Here is a 14,796-nt window from a genome sequence, read left to right as displayed (position 1 = left end):
CTGATGATGTTTTAACTCATCTGGAAAATCTAAAAATTTCTTACTCTAGTGGTCCGGATCGAATTCCGTCGGTAGTGCTGAAATCATGTGCTCGATACTTATATCGACCTCTAGCCTGTTTAATGCGTCCCTGAAGCAAGGGGTATTCCCCAAGAAGTGGAAAGAATCATTCATTATACCACTGCATAAAAATGGAAGCAGAACGTGTGTTATAAATTATAGAGGAATAGCCAAACTCAACACAATTCCTAAGCTATTTGAATTGATTATCACAAAACATATTGCTTTTAGAGTATCTTTATTAATTGACTTTTCACAACATGGCTTTTGCAAGGGTAAATCAACGGTGTCCAACTTGCTCGAGTTTACAACATTTGTATCCAACAGTTTTAAGACTAATTGTGAAGTCGATGTTATTTATAATGATTTTAGTAAGGACTTTGATAAAGTTTCTCATTCTATACTTTTACTCAAACTTGATCGGTTAGGATTTCCTCCCTTGTTTCTATCTTGGGTTTCTTCTTATATGAAGGAAAGAAAACAAACAGTTATATTTAATAATTGTCGGTCTCGGTTCATAAACGTAACTTATGGTGTTCCTCAAGGCAGCCATCTTGGTCCGGTTTTGAAGAGCTGCTTCCTAGTGTACTGAAGAGCTGCAAGCCGTTGATGTACGCTGATGATGTCAAACTTGTAATGCCTATCCGCTCACGCGTGGATAGGGCATGCCTTCAGGCTGATCTGAATAGTCTTGGTGACTGGTGTAATGTAAACGCCATGTCACTAAACCTACCTAAATGTAAGTTCATGTGTTTTACAAGGAAGTCCTTCCAATCCCATGATTATGTTATTGGCGACTATGTAATCAAGCAAGTCACTAAGTTTATTGATTTAGGCGTTACTATGGACCCAAAACTCGATTTTAAACTTCATATTGAAACTTGCGTGAATAGCGCTAAAGGTACTTTGGCCTTTGTTAAACGTTGGTCTAAAGAATTTAATGACCCATATGTTACAAAAACTCTTTTTATATCATTGGTCAGACCTACTTTGGAATTTGCTTCAATAATTTGGAATTCGCGTTATCAGGTTCATTCTGACAAGCTGGAATCGGTCCAGAAACAATTTTTGCTTTTCGCTTTAAAACACTTACCATGGGACCCTTCTAAAAATCTTCCCCCCTATTGCAGCCGGTGAAAACTAATACAGCTGCCCACTTTGCAGAGCCGTAGGGAGATGCTTGGCGTCTTATTTATTGTTAAATTAATAAGAGGGTCAATAAATAGTCCATTTTTGCTTGGCGAAATTAAGTTTAACGTTCCTATTAGGCCATCTAGACATTTTCAATCAATTTTTGTAGCTACATGCAGGTCGAATTATGAAATGCACCAACCACTTACTGTTTATGTCGTGATTTTAATAAACACTGTAAAAATTTAGACGTCAGCGACTTGTTTCTTGGTATTAAAAAATACCTTTTAACTACATTAAATTTGTAATTCGAAATGAAGCAAAGAACGCTAAACCGTGATATACTGTCCAACCCTCTGTTTCAAATTTGAAGTACCAGTTACTTGAAACTTGTTTGCAAAATTGCGTAGTGATCATTATTTTTATATGTAATGAAATTCTGTATAAATTCTATTCTGTATATATTTTATCTACTATTAATTTGCTTTATTGTCAATTTCATAAATTATTATTTACTAGCTCCTTCATGAGTACATTTTAACAAATTTACAACATTTTATCTTTTGCTTACTTCTAAGTCTTTAATTGAAATTGTCAAGCGTTTGGTTCAATACTGTTTAAATATTACCTTAAAAGTGATGACTGCTTATGTTGTTTATATCATGTATTACATCTGAGATTTAAGTGCCGGTATATTTGGTCTGTGTAATTGTTTAATTTGTAGACTGATAAATAAATAAATAAATGACGGCCGTAATATTTAATGTCTTGCAGCTATATTACGTTTCGGTGAACTTCGCCGTCTTCTTAGTTTCCACATAATTACTTTTACTCTGCAACATTTTTGACAACATACTCTACCGATATGTAACAGCCGCTATATAGCGGCACTGCTTTCGGGCAAACCAATCTTTTACTGAATAGTACGTCCGAACTATTCGAATAGTAAAATAAAAAATTCTGTTTATCTTACGCTCTTCGCTTGAACATATGAGCATGCACATGTATGTATACTAGGGTGGGTCGAATTGTATGGACGAAAGTGAACCGATATCGCGTCATCGATTTTTCGATAGGATTTGGGCGCAGGAAAAAAGTTCCACTACGCATACCCAAAAAAATAATAATCGAAAAATCGATGGCGCGATATCGGTTAATAAATCGACCCAGTCTAATGTATACGTACATATATTTATGTGTATTTACATGCATATGTACATATATTTTTGTTTGTTTGGGGTTGCTTTGTTAATATTCATTTATTTAGTTATAAGTTAACGCATTCCTTATTAGAGGAGCGAAAAAAATATAATTTTTTTTGTCAAACGACCTTTTATTAAAGAGTTCAAAACTAAGAATAACTTTTACAATTTAATTTATTTAACAGCTAAGCTAACTTGCACTGGCCACTTGCTGTTGTTGTTTTGCTAATTCGCCGAATTTGCCAATTTGGGCTGCGCGTGTGAAGACTTCCGCTCTCATCGAAAATAAGCTTTTTGCTGACGGTCCAATTGACTCCCGTCACAATTGAAAATAAGCTTTTTGCTGACGATGCGTCTGGCCTCAGGTATGGGAAACATTGTAAAAGTCGAGTTGCATTTCCGGTGTACCGATTTATTGTTGCTGACAAGTGTTTCCATATTTATGTAGGAGTTAACGTTTATTATGCTAACACTTCCCCCCTTAAAGACGGTCGTCCCGAGCGTCATCAAAAATAAGGTAATATGTATTTAATTAGCGAGCTTTGCCCATATTGCTTTATACAATGGTTTTTGTAATTGATATTAGAGAAAAATTGTAAGTTTACAAACGGCGATGGTTACTAGGACATGTTTCTGAATTTCACTTCTTCATCAGCTAGCTTTTCGGGAGCTGAGCGTTGAACTCGAATCTCCAACATTCATATCAGTGCAAGCCTTTAGCTGCAAAGCCATATGAATGTCCCGTTGTTCGCTGTACAATTGGTCTCTAAGAATTGCCTTTTTGTTTATATTCCTTTTGATCACCATGTAGGCACATACACTCTGTATGTAGTTTATTCCTAATGGTGTGGATATGATCTTTAGGCGCGCTTTTGAAAGCTTAGTAACATTTGTCCGGATTTTTACAGTATTTGTTTTTAATACTTCCGCTGTTACTATTATATCAATATGATCATATGTATTTAATTAGCGAGCTTTGCTCATATTGCTTTATACAATGGTTTTTGTAATTGATATTAGAGAAAAATTGTAAGTTTACAAACGGCGATGGTTACTAGGACATGTTTCTGAATTTCACTTCTTCATCAGCTTTTCGGGAGCTGAGCGTTGAACTCGAATCTCCAACATTCATATCAGTGCAAGCCTTTAGCTGCTAAGCCATATGAATGTCCCGTTGTTCGCTGTACAATTGGTCTCTAAGAATTGCCTTTTTGTTTATATTTCTTTTGATCACCATGTAGGCACATACACTCTGTGTGTAGTTTATTCCTAATGGTGTGGATATGATTTTTAGGCGCGCTTTTGAAAGCTTAGTAACATTTGTTCGGATTTTTACAGTATTTGCTTTTAATACTTCCGCTGTTACTATTATATCAATATGATCATATGTATTTAATTAACGAGCTTTGCCCATATTGCTTTATACAACGGTTTTTGTAATTGATATTAGAGAAAAATTGTAAGTTTACAAACGGCGATGGTTACTAGGACATGTTTCTGAATTTCACTTCTTCATCAGCTAGCTTTTCGGGAGCTGAGCGTTGAACTCGAATTTCCAACATTCATATCAGTGCAAGCCTTTAGCTGCTAAGCCATATGAATGTCCCGTTGTTCGCTGTACAATTGGTCTCTAAGAATTGCCTTTTTGTTTATATTCCTTTTGATCCCCATGTAGGCACATACACTCTGTATGTAGTTTATTCCTAATAGTGTGGATATAATTTTTAGGCGCGCTTTTGAAAGCTTAGTATCATTTGTTCGGATTTTTACAGTATTTGTTTTTAATACTTCCGCTGTTACTATTATATCAATATGATCATATGTATTTAATTAGCGAGCTTTGCTCATATTGCTTTATACAATGGTTTTTGTAATTGATATTAGAGAAAAATTGTAAGTTTACAAACGGCGATGGTTACTAGGACATGTTTCTGAATTTCACTTCTTCATCAGCTTTTCGGGAGCTGAGCGTTGAACTCGAATCCCCAACATTCATATCAGTGCAAGCCTTTAGCTGCTAAGCCATATGAATGTCCCGTTGTTCGCTGTACAATTGGTCTCTAAGAATTGCCTTTTTGTTTATATTCCTTTTGATCACCATGTAGGCACATACACTCTGTGTGTAGTTTATTCCTAATGGTGTGGATATGATTTTTAGGCGCGCTTTTGAAAGCTTAGTAACATTTGTTCGGATTTTTACAGTATTTGTTTTTAATACTTCCGCTGTTACTATTATATCAATATGATCATATGTATTTAATTAGCGAGCTTTGCCCATATTGCTTTATACAATGGTTTTTGTAATTGATATTAGAGAAAAATTGTAAGTTTACAAACGGCGATGGTTACTAGGACATGTTTCTGAATTTCACTTCTTCATCAGCTAGCTTTTCGGGAGCTGAGCGTTGAACTCGAATCTCCAACATTCATATCAGTGCAAGCCTTTAGCTGCTAAGCCATATGAATGTCCTGTTGTTCGCTGTACAATTGGTCTCTAAGAATTGCCTTTTTGTTTATATTCCTTTTGATCACCATGTAGGCACATACACTCTGTATGTTGTTTATTCCTAATGGTGTGGATATGATTTTTAGGCGCGCTTTTGAAAGCTTAGTAACATTTGTTCGGATTTTTACAGTATTTGTTTTTAATACTTTCGCTGTTACTATTATATCAATATGATCATATGTATTTAATTAGCGAGCTTTGCTCATATTGCTTTATACAATGGTTTTTGTAATTGATATTAGAGAAAAATTGTAAGTTTACAAACGGCGATGGTTACTAGGACATGTTTCTGAATTTCACTTCTTCATCAGCTAGCTTTTCGGGAGCTGAGCGTTGAACTCGAATCTCCAACATTCATATCAGTGCAAGCCTTTAGCTGCTAAGCCATATGAATGTCGCTAATTAAATACATATGATCATATTGATATAATAGTAACAGCGGAAGTATTAAAAACAAATACTGTAAAAATCCGGACAAATGTTACTAAGCTTTCAAAAGCGCGCCTAAAAATTATATCCACACCATTCGGAATAAACTACATACAGAGTGTATGTGCCTACATGGTGATCAAAAGGAATATAAACAAAAAGGCAATTCTTAGAGACCAATTGTACAGCGAACAACGGGAAATTCATATGGCTTAGCAGCTAAAGTCTTGCACTGATATGAGTATTGGAGATTCGAGTTCAACGCTCAGCTCCCGAAAAGCTAGCTGATGAAGAAGTGAAATTCAGAAACATGTCCTAGTAACCATCGCCGTTTGTAAACTTACAATTTTTCTCTAATATCAATTACAAAAACCATTGTATAAAGCAATATGAGCAAAGCTCGCTAATTAAATACATATGATCATATTGATATAATAGTAACAGCGGAAACATTAAAAACAAATACTGTAAAAATCCGAACAAATGTTACTAAGCTTTCAAAAGCACGCCTATCCACACCATTAGGAATAAACTACATACAGAGTGTATGTGCCTACATGGTGATCAAAAGGAATATAAACAAAAAGGCAATTCTTAGAGACCAATTGTACAGCGAACAACGGGACATTCATATGGCTTAGCAGCTAAAGGCTTGCACTGATATGAATGTTGGAGATTCGAGTTCAACGCTCAGCTCCCGAAACATGTCCTAGTAACCATCGCCGTTTGTAAACTTACAATTTTTCTCTAATATCAATTACAAAAAATAAGGTAAATTATTGAAATTTATGTAAGTTGGTTGATCATCAGAAAGTTCTCTGACTTTAATTGGGTTTACCTTTTCCAGCTGAATTTGGTCAGTATTAACATTAGGGAGTATTACTATTTTATTTTTGTGTTTCCTCCAAAACTTGAGAAAAATGATAATGGTGATAAGGGTCATTGCAACTGCTCCAAATGAAAGGGAGCTACTGGATATTGTTGCTGTCTTGAGAAGCTTAATTCTACGTATGTTGTTTATGTGGAATTCTTTCAGAGCTTCGAGGGAGAGCAATTCGAGGTGGATTTTTTCTGATGGTGCAGGTTGCAGTACTGCGGTGATTGCTGGCAGTGGGATCAAATCGTAGTTGATAAAAGATTGGCTATTTATTTTCAGCGTTGAGTTATGGAAAATAATCAGATGTGTGCCTGATAGGTTTTTTCTTATGTCGTCAAAATCTATTTGACCTTGGAAGCCGTTGAGTAGTATAACGCCGGGTTTTATTTCCTCAATTTGTTTAATGTGATGGCCATTGCTGATGGTGCAAGTGGAGTTTAAACTATTTATTATTCTAGGAATACAGCTTCTGTTATTTATGTTTACTAAATTGGTTTGTTTACAAATTTCAATTTTCTTATAATTATCGCAAGTATTTTTTATTGCATATATTTCATTTTTTCCTTTTAGTATTTTTTCAAATTTGATATTAATTATATTTTTGTTTTGTTTATAATTTGTTTGGAAATTTTCTTTAACAGTTATTGGTATTTTTACCAAAGAAAAAAATTTTCATATCCTCACTAACTACATTTATATTTGATATTTCTAATGCTTCTTCTGCATTTTTAAATGATATCTCGTCGTCTTTAAGTTTTTCTAATGCTATTTCGATTTCATTCTTATTCAGTAATAATGTGTTCAAAACATATTTTTTTGCTCATGGTATGACATATTTAATATTAGTTAATTCTTCCTTAATTAGCCTTATTCTATTTTGCAAGTTAATAATTGTTTCGTTTTCTACGAATGTATGTATCTTTTCTAATGTTATTAGCAAATTTATTAATTATCATGGTCATATTATTAATTTTTTCGTTAAAAATTTCATTTATAAGCAGTTGTTTATTATTGTTACTATGCACTTGATTAAGGTTATTTGTTATTGCCTCCAGATCTTCGTGATCGGGGCTTCCGGCGATTGGGTTAGTTCGTGTTTTAGGATAGGAAAAAGGATATTGTATTTAGGTACGAATTTTGTACATGTCCGTCAGAAATTCCTCGTTGTATTTGTTAAGGTCAATTATGTGTATGAGTCTGAAGGCTCCGTTTTGAATTTTTGCTATTCCGTAATTTATTTTCACAAGTTGATCGTTCGTATAGTCGTAAAAGTCTACTGTCGCAGTGGTGGAGTATATTAATAGGAGTCTGAAAATGAAAGGGTAAATTTTAATTTCTAATTGTTTAGGCCACAGGCCTAAATATATCTCCCCCCCCCCCCCCCCCTCGTAACATAATTTTCTTCGTTTACTACCACCCACATATGCTTGTGATTACTCATACACACAGGCATGTGTGAGTGGTAGTACGCATGTATCTTAGAGTTTTACCGCTGTGAGCCCGCGGTATAGCAACTTGTTGCCGGGAAACCCAACGAAGGAGCTGTATCTAGGGTTCATCGGCTCATGTCGCAAAGAGGCTCGTCCTCTTTTGATCCAGCAGCCAGCAAAGGAACACGTAATCGCCCGTTCACGTAAGTTGTCAAATTCATAAAATAATTTCCGAAATATCTTTAACATTTTCATTTCACAACATCTGTTAATAAATTTCCTTAACACTTGTTGTATTTATACATATTGAATAAAAAACACTGTGAATTCCCTTGTACTAATTCGAAACCATTTTGGTGTTTTTATTTTCTTCCTTTTTTTTCGCCTTAACCTAATCTTTAACAAATACGTGGGTGCGCGCCGTTGCCACCACGCATTTGTTCATGGTCCTGCGTTGCCGAAAATAAGAGAATCACATATTTACAATACAGTCCACTCCACTCCTTTAGAGAACATCGAAGAAGCAGTAAAATCGTGATATAATCAAAGCGAAACTTCAGCATTAAGTCAAGGAAGCATAGAAAACAGTGGTGATAAAGTCAAGAAGCACGCATTTGTTAGCCACTTATCAGCAATTTGCACACAACAATTCTCTTGGTGATACCAGCAAGTTCATATTGGAAACGACAACATCAAAAAATTTTAATCAGTACTCCGGATAATCAATATAACGAAGGTACGTGGTTTTATAAACATACCGTGCTAGGTAGGGTTTTCCTTTTCACTTGTTAATAAAAATTTCAAAAATAAAATTATAAATCTGTGGAAAGTGTTTCCCATTACTAAAAACCGTGCAAGTGATTTTGTTGTGAAGTGAGATCTTATCTGTGCAAAATAGAAAAAAGCGCTTAACGCAGTTATTTAAAGTTTGTGCATCACCCCTTGTGACTATCCGGAATAATCCCCACCAGCGGTAAGATTTTCCGGACACAGCTCAAGGTAGCACAACACTGCTCTAAAAGGTTAACATAACCTCAACACCGCTTAGCGCCACCTTTCTAATTTCGCTTTTGCAAGATTTTCATTTTCAAAATATTCACCGAAATAAATTTTGATCTGTTAAGGTTATTTAAACAAAGAAATTAATCTAATTTGCGCGCACATTGAATTAAACAAATTTTTCCACATAAAAATCACTTGCGCCTATTTACACCGGCAGTACGTTTGCAATTTAGTTTGTTGCTTTATCACAAAGTGCACTTAGTTTCATACACACATATTGTCGTTGTTGTTTGGGTGGCCAATAGCCTTATTCCTTGCACAATTATTTGAAATATTGAAGAATTATTATTCTCATTTGCGGCAATACACAAATCAGTTTTTACTGATCTAATTTTGTGATACAAAAGTTCACAGTCCTTGGTTAAATTACCAAAAGTCCATAACAAGCGTTCATATATTTTTATCTTCACTGACACAATTTTTTCACTAGCCATTACTTATTGGCTTACACAATTTGTTACCACAGCTGCATTAGCACATTCCTTAACATTTACGTGGGTGCGCGCCGTTGCCACCACGAAATTGTACTTATCCCACTTGGCACATAAGCCTTTGTACAGTCCTTTTCACGTTAGCCATAACTTATCGGCTTACACAATCAATTGGTAAATTTGTGCATACATACGCATACACCAAATCCTTTCACTTGTCACATTATCACTTCCAGGTCTGTCCTTTGGCGACATTTTCACTCACTACTCTCTGCAAAGGCAATTTCTGTATAAACTTTTGGGTTTTTATTTTTATCCACAATGGAGGCCTATACACGCCAAGCAGATGCAGTGACGGAGTATGAAAATGACTTCAACGACATGTCACCTTCACAACACAGTAAACACTCCCTAATATACCAAAGGGATGAGTTAAAAACTCTGTGGGAAGCTACGAAGGTGACATACGAAAAGCTCTTAGGTTCATCAGAGCTTGATTCAAAGGACTTATCGGCTATCAAGAAGAAGCATAAAATGTGCTATTTCAGCTTCCTAAAGTGTCAGGCGGCAATAGCTGAGCTTTTGGAAAATTTTGAAAAGAAAGATAAGAAAGTAGATGTCTCAGATAATATGGAATATCATGTGCGCCTGCCAGCATGTGATACGGATATTTTCAAAGGTGACTATATTTCATGGCCGTCTTTTAGGGACATGTTCACTGCCATATATATTAATAATAGTAAACTCCATGCAGTGCAAAAACTATACTATTTAAGGCAAAAAACTCAAGGGGAGGCCAAAGAGATAGTGGAACGGTGTTCCTTAACAACAGACGGTTTGGATACAGCGTGGAAAAATTTATGTGACCGATACGAAAACAAACGTATCTTGGTCAATGCCCAATTAAAAATTCTTTTCAGTTTAAAAGCAGTTGAGAGCGAATGCGGTAGCTCCATTAAAAAACTGCAACGTGAAATAAACAATTGTATCTCAGCGCTTCAATGTCACAAGATTGACATATCAAACTGGGATGCAATTCTAACATATTTGTGCTCCACAAAACTGCCAGAAACCACAATGGCTCTATGGGAACAAACCATAGAAAATAAAACAGAAATTTCAAAATGGGCAGATATGGATAAATTCTTATCCAGCAGATTCCAAACGTTGGAAACTGTGGTAGATATAAGAGGGGATACGGTTTCAAAACCCTCTAAGCCACATGCTTCTCGTTCCTCGGCAGATACATCGTCGAAACGATTAGGGTCCTACCAGGCAAGTGCAACAGCAGCCAAACCTACGTGTAAGATGTGCAAAAGTCCTGCACATCGAATTTCAAAGTGTGAAAAGTTCTTACGTTTAACACCCAATATACGGTTTGAACAAATTAAGAGCAGCCGTGGGTGTATAAACTGCCTTTCTGCTGGCCATTCGGTGACAAAGTGCACCAGTCAAATGAACTGTGCCACATGTCATTTAAGACATCATACGCTGCTTCATATTTCGAATCAGCCAAAACCAACAAATACTCCTGACACTATCGGAGCATCTACCTCACGGGAAGCTCAAATACGACGCAATGCTGAAAGAGAAAACGCTCCGATTAATAATGTGAACTCATGTTTCGCAAACACAAATAAAGGGGTATTACTAGGGACAGCTCAGGTCAATATTCGTTTTAATGGTGTTGACTATTCGGCGAGAGCCCTAATAGACTCGGGATCTGAATGTTCATTCATTACCGAGAAATATTTCAATGAGGTCACTTTAGATAAACAATTGGCGGCTTTTTGGGAGATAGAGTAAATTCCAAAGAAAAGGAGCATCAATAACGATGACACTTACTGCGAGGAGCTATACAAATCCACAACAGTTCGGAACAACGATGGCAAATACGTAGTCTCCTTACCCTTTAGGAAAGAGTTTAACTTAGGCCCCTCATTAAGAAGTGCGTGCTCTCAATTCTATCGCAACGAGACACGACTTGCGAAAAACCCAGTCCTTCAAACGGAATAAAATAGAGTTTTATCCGAATATGAAACTTTAGGGCACATGAAACAAATAGGCAATATTTCGCCAGACTCAAATGACTGTTACTTCCTACCTCACCATGCTGTTATAAAGGAGGGAAGTACAACGACAAAAGTCAGAGTCGTATTTAATGCATCTTGTCCTACCACTAATGGCAAAAGTCTAAATGATGCCTTATATCCAGGTCCGATTCTTCAATCCGACCTGACAATTCTTATACTACGTTGGCGGCTGTTCAAATACGTATTTAACAGAGACATAGAGAAAATGTATCGCCAAATATGGGTCAATGAAGACCAAACAAAATATCAGCGAATCATATTTCGCAAATGCCCCAAAAACCCAATTAACATTTATGAATTGAAAACGGTAACCTTTGGGGTTAATTGTGCTCCGTATCTTGCGATTCGAACGCTGCACCAACTAGCTGATGACGTGGAGACATCGCATCCAATGGCAGCAGATATACTGCGAAATTGCATGTACGTTGATGACGTACTCGCCGGTGGACACAGCATCGAAATTGCAATCAAGGCAAGGGACGAAATATCATCGGCATTGCAATCGGCAGGTTTCCCATTGCGAAAATGGACGTCCAACTGCAAGAAAATTCTACAGGGTATACCGAAGCAACACCTATTAAGCGAGGATTTTCTTGAGTTTGAAGACACCAGCATGGTAAAAGCACTCGGTATCAGGTGGAACGCCCATTTCGACTACTTCTACTTCACAGCGAAACCCTTTGACAATATCCATGCCGTAACAAAAAGGTCAATACTTTCTGCGATCGCAAAACTTTTCGACCCTCTTGGCTGGCTGGCACCAGTCGTAATTGTAGCCAAAATAATAATGCAAAATATTTGGTTGGAAGGGACAGGCTGGGATGAAGATGTGTCTGAAACTACTCTACATCGGTGGCAATTATTCATGACTGACTACGAAAAGATCAACGATATACGCATACCGCGGTGGGTTCACTACACATTGAAGGACAATGTCGAAATACATGGATTCAGCGATGCCTCGGAAAAAGCATATGCCGCCACTGTTTTCCTGAGGGTACAAACAAAGGATCAAGTCTTCACCAACCTGTTGATGGCCAAAACGAGAGTAGCCCCGGTCAAAACCATATCATTGCCACGACTGGAACTCTGCGGCGCATCCTACTTGCAGAAATTATAGAGTCGGCCATAGAAAATATGCAACTTTCAAACATTAAAGTAACCCTTTGGACAGATTCGACTATAGTACTGGCATGGATCCGAAAACCACCATGTTCGTGGTCAACGTTCGTGGCACATCGAATAACTAAAATCATCGATAAAGTAGGAGACAAAGTATGGCGGCACGTAGAAACCGCGCCAAATCCTGCAGATTTGGCGAGCAGAGGCCTCTACGCTTCGGACCTAATCAACAATTCTTTGTGGTGGCAGGGACCTTCTTGGTTACAAGAAGACAACGAAAATTGGCCAACACAAGAAGAAGATTACAATACGAATATGGAGGAAAAGAGGGTGAAAGTTCATACAACTTTGGTGAAAAATAACTTTGATATTCTAGATAGGATTTCCGATTTACCAAGGGCTTTGCGGGTTATATCCTATATTCTTCGGTTTTTCCAGAATACGCACCAAAAAACTAAAGCCTCCTTCAAAAGGGATTCTCATTCGATCGCTCCTGACGAAATAGAAAAAACAACGCGAAGATTGATAACAATATGCCAGAGGCAACATTATCAAGAAGAGTACGCAAACTTGAAGTCAGGAAATCTAATAAATGGGAAGAGTGAGATTTTACCCCTGAACCCATATATAGATGAAGAAGGCATCATTCGAACTGGGGGGCGGACTGAGGCATCGAAAGACATGTCCCATAATGAAAGTCATCCCATTATTCTTCCTTATACTTGCAGGTTATCCAGACTTATAGTCCAATCCTCTCATGAGACCACCCAGCATGTAGGGAACCAGCTGATGCTACGTCATATCCGCACTCAGTACTGGATCCCACGCGTTAAAGTCATGATAAGGTCGGTCATCCACAACTGTAAAGTCTGCACTATTTACAGGAAGCGGACGCAAACGCAACTTATGGGGATCCTTCCGAAAGAGCGCACCACCTTTACTAGGGCCTTCACTAACACTGGGGTAGATTTCGCGGGACCATTCGATATAAAATCCTACCGAGGGAGGGGATGTCGAATTTCGAAAGGATACGTTTGCTTGTTTGTCTGCTTTTCGACGAAAGCCATCCATCTAGAAGCGACAAACGATCTTAGTACCGGGTCCTTCCTAGCTGCCTTCGCCAGATTCGTATCCAGACGAGGCTGTCCGAAAAACGTTTACTCCGACAATGGTACTAACTTTGTCGGAGCTTCTCGATCTTTACGATCAGAGTTTAAAGCATTTCTGCGTGAAGCAAGGGACGGAACGTTGACTAAATATAGCCATCACATTATAGAATGGCATTTTATACCGACAAGCGCTCCTCACATGGGAGGTTTGTGGGAAGCGGGGGTAAAAAGTTTTAAGACCCACTTTAAAAAGATCGCGTCCGATCATAAATATACTCTCGAAGAGTTTACAACCCTCTTATGTCGAATTGAGGCCTGCCTCAACTCGAGACCTCTAAGTCCCTCATCCAACGACCCTTCCGACCTGGAGCCGCTTACTCCAGGCCATTTTCTCGTAGGTGGGCATCTTTTAGCTCCACCTGAACTCGACTGTAGTGAAAACCCTGCCTCCATTGTAAACCGATGGCAAAAGATGAAAGCCCTTCATCAGACCTTTTGCAAAAGATGGAAATCGGAATATCTCACCGAGATCCAGAAAAGGTATAAATGGAAACATCCACAATCCAACTTAAAACCCGGGGACCTAGTCGTCATCAAGGAGGATAACCTACAACCGAACGAGTGGAAAATGGGGAGAGTCGTCAACACACATCTAGGTTCCGATAACCGTGTACGTGTTGTTGACGTCAATACAATTAAGGGACAAATTAGCAGACCAATCGCGAAACTGGTACTACTTCCGCCCAACGACAATCAAAATGAACTTTAATAGTCCACATTCCTTCATCCCAAATAACCCAGCTCTCGTTCACCCCGAACGAGGCCAACAAACCAATAACCCAGCTCTCGTTCCCCAGAACGAGGCCAAAAGAACCCTAACTCAGATATACTGTCTGCCACATAATACCTTTTCCAACGATTGCGTGGGTGCGCCGTTGCCACCACGCAATTGTTCAAAAATAGTTTAATATCGCAAGGAATACCGAAGAAATTTATTCATACCATTTCATTATATAAGGACACGGAAAGTGAATTTCAATCGTTTGTAAGGAACATTTGACTGCTCTTCACAGTCTGTTTCAGATCATATTCGTGAACATATTTCCACCGTTTTGGGTTAAATTTATGAAGGATTTTCGGATACGATTATCATATGTTTCTTCACATCTCATACAAAATCAGGTCAGATTCAGAAAGCTGAATGAAAAATGGTTGAAAATTGTTGCCCACCCAAAATAACCACATTTGGATCGAATATGATTCCATAATATGCTTGGCAAACAATATTCAGTTTGCCATTGCATAAGTAATTTTAAATTGTTCCAAATTGATGGTCGGATGTTA

The sequence above is a fragment of the Eurosta solidaginis genome, chromosome 2 (assembly GCF_040869045.1).
Source record: "Eurosta solidaginis isolate ZX-2024a chromosome 2, ASM4086904v1, whole genome shotgun sequence".
In the NCBI taxonomy this organism is placed as follows: Eukaryota; Metazoa; Arthropoda; class Insecta; order Diptera; family Tephritidae; genus Eurosta; species Eurosta solidaginis.
This window is presented reverse-complemented; position numbering follows the sequence as displayed.